Source organism: Heptranchias perlo, chromosome 24 (genome assembly GCF_035084215.1).
Source record: "Heptranchias perlo isolate sHepPer1 chromosome 24, sHepPer1.hap1, whole genome shotgun sequence".
Taxonomy (NCBI): domain Eukaryota; kingdom Metazoa; phylum Chordata; class Chondrichthyes; order Hexanchiformes; family Hexanchidae; genus Heptranchias; species Heptranchias perlo.
In genome coordinates, this window is record NC_090348.1 from 1,672,645 (window position 1) to 1,679,646 (window position 7,002).

The following is a 7,002-nucleotide window of genomic DNA, read 5'->3' on the forward strand; positions in this document are numbered from 1 at the left end:
GCTATAGACAGAGCTAAGCGATTCCACAACCAACGGATCAGATCAAAGCTCTGCAGTCCTGCAACATCCAGTCGTGAATGGTTGTGGGCAATTAAACAACTAACGGGAGGAGGAGGCTCTGCAAACATCCCCATCCTCAATGATGGCGGAGTCCAGCACGTGAGTGCAAAAGACAAGGCTGAAGCGTTTGCAATCATCTTCATCCAGAAGTGCCGAGTGGATGATCCATCTCAGCCTCCTCCCGATATTCCCACCATCACAGCAGCCAGTCTTCAGCCAATTCGATTCACCCCACGTGATATCAAGAAACGGCTGAGTGCACTGGATACAGCAAAGGCTATGGGCCCCGACAACATCCCAGCTGTAGTGCTGAAGACTTGTGCTCCAGAACTAGCTGTGCCTCTAGCCAAGCTGTTCCAGTACAGCTACAACACTGGCATCTACACGACAATGAGGAAAATTGCCCAGGTATGTCCTGTCCACAAAAAGCAGGACAAATCCAATCCGGCCAATTACCGCCCCATCAGTCTACTCTCAATCATCAGCAAAGTGATGGAAGGTGTCGTCGACAGTGCTATCAAGCGGCACTTACTCACCAATAACATGCTCACTGATGCTCAGTTTGGGTTCTGCCAGGACCACTCGGCTCCAGACCTCATTACAGCCTTGGTCCAAACATGGACAAAAGAGCTGAATTCCAGAGGTGAGGTGAGAATGACTGCCCTTGACATCAAGGCAGCATTTGACCGAGTGTGGCACCAAGGAGCCCTAGTAAAATTGAAGTCAATGGGAATCAGGGGGAAAACTCTCCAGTGGCTGGAGTCATACCTAGCACAAAGGAAGATGGTAGTGGTTGTTGGAGGCCAATCATCTCAGCCCCAGGACATTGCTGCAGGAGTTCCTCAGGGCAGTGTCCTAGGCCCAACCATCTTCAGCCGCTTCATCGATGACCTTCCCTCCATCATAAGGTCAGAAATGGGGATGTTCGCTGACGATTGCACAGTGTTCAGTTCCATTTGCAACCCCTCAAATAATGAAGCAGTCCGAGCCCGCATGCAGCAAGACCTGGACAACATCCAGGCTTGGGCTCATAAGTGGCAAGTAACATCCGCGCCAGATAAGTGCCAGGCAATGACCATCTCCAACAAGAGAGAGTCTAACCACCTCCCCTTGACATTCAACGGCATTACCATCGCCGAATCCCCCACCATCAACAACCTGGGGGTCACCATTGACCAGAAACTTAACTGGACCAGCCATATAAATACTGTGGCTACGAGAGCAGGTCAGAGGCTGGGTATTCTGCGGCGAGTGACTCACCTCCTGACTCCCCAAAGCCTTTCCACCATCTACAAGGCACAAGTCAGGAGTGTGATGGAATACTCTCCACTTGCTTGGATGAGTGCAGCTCCAACAACACTCAAGAAGCTCGACACCATCCAGGACAAAGCAGCCCGCTTGATTGGCACCCCATCCACCACCCTAAACATTCACTCCCTCCACCACCGGCGCACCGTGGCTGCAGTGTGTACCATCCACAGGATGCACTGCAGCAACTCGCCAAGGCTTCTTCGACAGCACCTCCCAAACCCGCGACCTCTACCACCTAGAAGGACAAGAGCAGCAGGTACATGGGAACAACACCACCTGCACGTTCCCCTCCAAGTCACACACCATCCCGACTTGGAAATATATCGCCGTTCCTTCATCGTCGCTGGGTCAAAATCCTGGAACTCCCTTCCTAATAGCACTGTGGGAGAACCTTCACCACACGGACTGCAGCGGTTCAAGGAGGCGGCTCACCACCACCTTCTCAAGGGCAATTAGGGATGGGCAATAAATGCTGGCCTCACTAGCGATGCCCACATCCCATGAACGAATAATAAAAAAAGGTATTATTCCACACACCAGGTATTACCTCACAGCCGGTATTACTTCACACTCCTGGTGTTACTTTGCACTCAATGTATTACTTCGCCCTCCACGTATTACTTCACATTCTTGGTATTACTTTACACTCCAGGTATTACTTCACAGCAGGTATTATTTCACACTCCTGGTACTACTTCACACTCCAGGTATTACCTTACACTCCAGGTATTATTTTGCACTCTTGGTATTACTTCACACTCCTGGTATTACTTTACACTGCAGGTATTACTTCATACTGCAGGTAATACTGTATACTCTTAATATTATCACCGAATTCGGGTATCACTAAAAGCTTCAGGTATTACTAGACACTCCAGCTATTCACACTACAGGATCATTTCATACTCCAGGTATTAATACACACTCCTGGTATTACTACACACTCCAGGTATTACGTCACAGTCCAGTTATTACTCCACACTCCAGATATTACTGCACAGTGCAGGTATTACTTCACACTCCAGATATTACTACACATTGCAGGTATTACTCCACACTCCAGATATTACTGCACAGTGCAGGTATTACTTCACACTCCAAGTATTACTTCACACTCCAAGTATTACTTCACACTCCAAGTATTACTTCACACTCCAAGTATTACTTCACACTCCAAGTATTACTACACAGTGCATACAGGAGAATTTTTTTAGCCGGTGTATATCAAGCCCAACGAGAGGGGGCCACTTCTGGATTTAGTTCTAGGAAATGAAGAGGGGCAGGTGGAAGAAGTAGCAGTGGGAGATGTAGCACCAGTCATTTTTATGAATTGTATTTTAAATCCAATACTCCCAAGAAACAACTGTACTGTTTGCCAAGTTTGTGGGAGTGGTTTAGGGAATAGGATTGACTGGCAGGAGTTTCGAGCCAGACTAACCTGACTGAGGTGCATTCATATACAAACGGACATTTCACACTGACAGGCTGGGTGGAAGGGAACCCAGGCTGATTAACGTCATCGGCATTTAGCATGATTACAGGGAACAATACTCCGAGAGGGAACTCAGAGACACTGAGTCCCAACCGAAACTGGTGGAAGGCAGGAGATGGCCGGGCCATTGTCTTCCAGGAGAGAAACCAGTTAAGCAAGATTGGTTTGAGATTGAAACCCATTACCTGCTAATGGGGGCCATCAACTCAGGAAACGACAGACACCCAGTAATCAGCACCCATTGTCTCTCTAGGGCCTGGGAGCGGGAAAACAAAATAGCATTTTTCACAAAGATTTCAAAGGTTATGAGTCACTCCAGGCCACGGGGAGTGGGGGGAGGGGGTCCAGACAGATCACCTGAGTCAATACATCGAACAGTAACGTATCGGCTCAGCTCTGCGCTCGGCTCTGGTGGTCTCTGCTCTTTCCTCTCTTCTCCTTGGTATCAATCTACAGCGAGTCTCCCGAGTGGGGCTCGGCTCGATTCAATGGAACACCGCCTGAAGCTGCTCTTCATCCCTCATCAACAGACCTCAACTCAGACTGGAACTTGGACACTGCGTCGGGGGTACGGAACCAGGAGCGAGACGTGCAGGAAGAAACTGCAAGCAACAACGGGCAATCGGGGTGAGCGTATTGTCTGTGCCGACACATCCACAAGACCACTTAGCTGTGTGAGGGGGTGATTGTAAGTCCCAACCAAACCTTAGGGGGTTTTAGTGCTGTGGGTCGGGGGGGGTCCTGTGTTAGTTTATTTCACGGGAGGGTTCTCTTATTAGGCCGTGGTAATTTAGCACGGTGGGGCTTATTGGACGAGCCAGAGTTGTACTGTTTGTGCTGTTTACTAATGTTATTGTTAATCTTATTAATCACAATACGGTTGAGCCCGAAAACGTGTTTCTGAGTCTGATCTGTCCTTATAATCCCCATCGTTCCAGAATTTACAGTAAGAGGTGTGTTTTCAGAATGCCCGAGAAAACTGCTTACAGAGAGCATTTGGTGTTAGTGATCATAATACAGTTAGTTTTAGCATAGTTATGGAAAAGGACAAAGACAGAGCAGGAGTTAAAGTTTTCAACTGGGGAAAGGCCAATTTTACTAAACTGAGAAGTGATTTAGCAAAAGTAAACTGGAAACAGCTACTTGAAGGAAAATCAGTGTCAGAGCAGTGGGAGACATTGAAAGGGGGAGATTCAAGGGGTTCAGAGTAAACATGTTCCCACTAAGAAAAAGGGAGGGGCTGCCAAATCTAGAGCCCCCCTGGATGTCAAGAAGTATTCAGGGTAAAATAAGGCAGGAAAGGAAAGCCCATGATAGACACCGGGAACTCAATACTACGGAAAGCTTAGAGGAGTATACAAAGTGCAGGGGTAAAGTTAAAAAGGAAATTAGGAAAGCAAAGAGAGGGCACGAAAAAATATTAGAAGGTAAAATCAAAGAAAACCCAAAGATGTTTTAGAAATATATTAAGAGCAAGAAGATAACTAAGGAAGGAGTAGGGCCTATTAGAGACCATAAAGGTAAATTGTGTGTGGAGGCAGAAGATGTGGGTATGGTTCTTAATGAATACTTTGCATCTGTCTTCACAAAGGAGAGGGATGATGCAGGGATTGAAGTTAAGGGGGAGGAGTGTGAAATATTGGATGGGATAAACACAGTGAGAGAGGAAGTATTAAGGGGATTAGCATCTTTGAAAGTGGATAAATCACTAGGGCCGGATGAAATGTATCCCAGGCTGTTAAAAGAAGCCAGGGAGGAAATAGCGGAGGATTTAACAATCATTTTCCAAACTTCACTGGATACAGGCGTAGTGCTGGAGGATTGAAGGACTGCTAACGTTGTACTGTTGTTTAAAAAGGGAGCGAAGGATAGACCTAGTAATTACAGGCCAGTCAGCCTAACCTCAGTGGTGGGCAAATTATTGGAATCGATTCTGAGGGACACGATAAACAATCACTTAGAAAGGCACGGAGTAATCAAGGACAGTCAGCATGGATTTGTTCAGGGGAGGTCATGTCTGACTAACTTGATTGAATTTTTTGAGGAGGTGACAAGGAGGATCGATGAGGGTAGCGCAATTGATGTAGTCTACATGAATTTTAGCAAGGCTTTTGACAAGGTCCCACATGGCAGATTGGTCAAAAAAGTAAAAGCCCATGGGATCCAAGGAAATGTGGCAAATTGGATCCAAAATTGGCTCAGTGGCAGGAAGCAAAGGGTAATGGTTGACGGGTGTTTTTGCGACTGGAAGGCTGTTTCCAGTGGGGTCCCGCAGGGCTCGGTACTAGGTCCTTTGCTTTTTGTGGTATACATTAACGATTTGGGCTTCAACGTAGGGGACATGATTAAGAAATTTGCGGATGACACAAAGATAGGCTGTGTGGTTGATAGTGAGGAGGAAAGCTGTAGACTGCAGGAAGATATCAATGGACTGGTCAGATGGGCAGAAAAGTGGCAAATAGAATTCAATCCGGAGAAGTGTGAGGGAATGCATTTGGAGAGAGCAAACAAGGCAAGGGAATACACAATAAATGGGAGGATACTGAGAGGTGTAGAGGAAGTGAGGGACCTTGGAGTGCATGTCCACAGATCCCTGAAGGTAGCAGGACAGGTAGATAAGATGGTTAAAAAGGCATATGAAATACTTTCCTTTATTAGCCGAGGCATAGAATATAATAGCAGGGAAGTTATGCTAGAACTGTATAAAACACTAGTTGGGCCTCAGCTAGAGTACTGTGTACAGTTCTGGTCACCACATTACAGGAAGGATGTGATTGCACTAGAGAGGGTACAGAGGAGATTTATGAGGATGTTGCCGGGACTGGAGAATTTTAGCTATGATGACAGATTGGATCGGCTGGGGTTGTTTCCTTTGGAACAGAGGAGGCTGAGGGTTGATTTGATTGAGGTGTACAAAATTATGAGGGGCCTAGATAGAGTGGATAGGAAGGACCTATTTCCCTTAGCAGAGTGGTCAATAACCAGGGGGCATAGATTTAAAGTGATTGGTAGAAGGATTAGAGCGGAAATTAGGAATAATTTTTTCACCCAGAGGGTGGTGGGGGTCTGGAACTCACTGCCTGAGAGGGTGGGAGAGGCAGAAACCCTCAACTCATTTAAAAAAATCTGATGTGCACCTGAAGAGCCGTGACCTGCAGGGCAACGGACCAAATGTGGGAAAGTGGGATTAGGCTGGGTGGCTCGTTTCTCAGCCGGCACGGACATGATGGGCCGAATGGCCTCCTTCTGTGCCGCAAATTTTTTATGATTCTATGACAGTGCAGGTATTACTTCATGCTGCAGCTAATACTACAAATTCCAGGTAAAACTTCACACTGCAGGCAATACTTGGAATTACCACCACCTGCAGGTATTACAACAAGCTCCAGGTATTACTGCACACTGCAGGTGGGTGAGTACCTGTGGAGAGAGCAGGTGGGTGAGTGTTTCAGTTGTGAAGCTCATCTCTTCACAGACAATGAACACTTCCAGCATCTTGTGTTGTTTTTATTGTTTGTTTAACCAGCACAGGCAGCAAGTTCGCAAGGACTGTTTCATTGGTCATCGATGGAGGGAATTTTGGAGCTGCGGTCATTGTCATGGGAGAGAGATTCCAGCAGGGGGCGAGCATGAGCGTGCCGGCAACAGCAGGAGATGGGGATTGAAATATTCATATAAAATATAATAAATAATACATGTAATTAATGAGTGATTGCAATAATTGTATAAAATCTATGCAATATAAATAATAAATAAAATAAAAATATGTAATTATTTAAAAGATGGTTTTGATTGTATAAAAGTTATGACCCCGACGTGATTCGAACACGCAGCCTTCTGATCTGGAGTCAGACGCGCTACCGTTGCGCCACGAGGTCTGAGAGGCAAAATCCGAGAAATGTCCTTAAAGCTGCGACTCGGAGCTCCCGCCCGGTTCAGCTCCCCCAGAACTTGTATCTCCCCTTTATATTTCTGGGATCGCGGCTCCGGCGGGGGCGGTCAGCCTGGCCCAGGCAGGCCCAGTCCGGTCCACTTCACCCGCCCCAGGGCCGCCAGCACCGCGCTCCGCCCCCCGCCCCGGCCCGGCCTCCTTCCTATTTACGGATGGGGAGCAGCGGCGCCACCTGCTGGCGAAGAGC

At 47.3% G+C, this 7,002-nt stretch overlaps 1 non-coding gene across 1 annotated transcript; it reads right to left on the minus strand.

The window, feature by feature from the left end:
* Window positions 1-6,669: 6,669 nt before the first annotated feature.
* Window positions 6,670-6,741, minus strand: trnaw-cca (transfer RNA tryptophan (anticodon CCA)). The gene has a single exon. It is a non-coding gene; the product is annotated as a tRNA-Trp (tRNA).
* Between the last annotated feature and the right edge of the window lie 261 nt (window positions 6,742-7,002).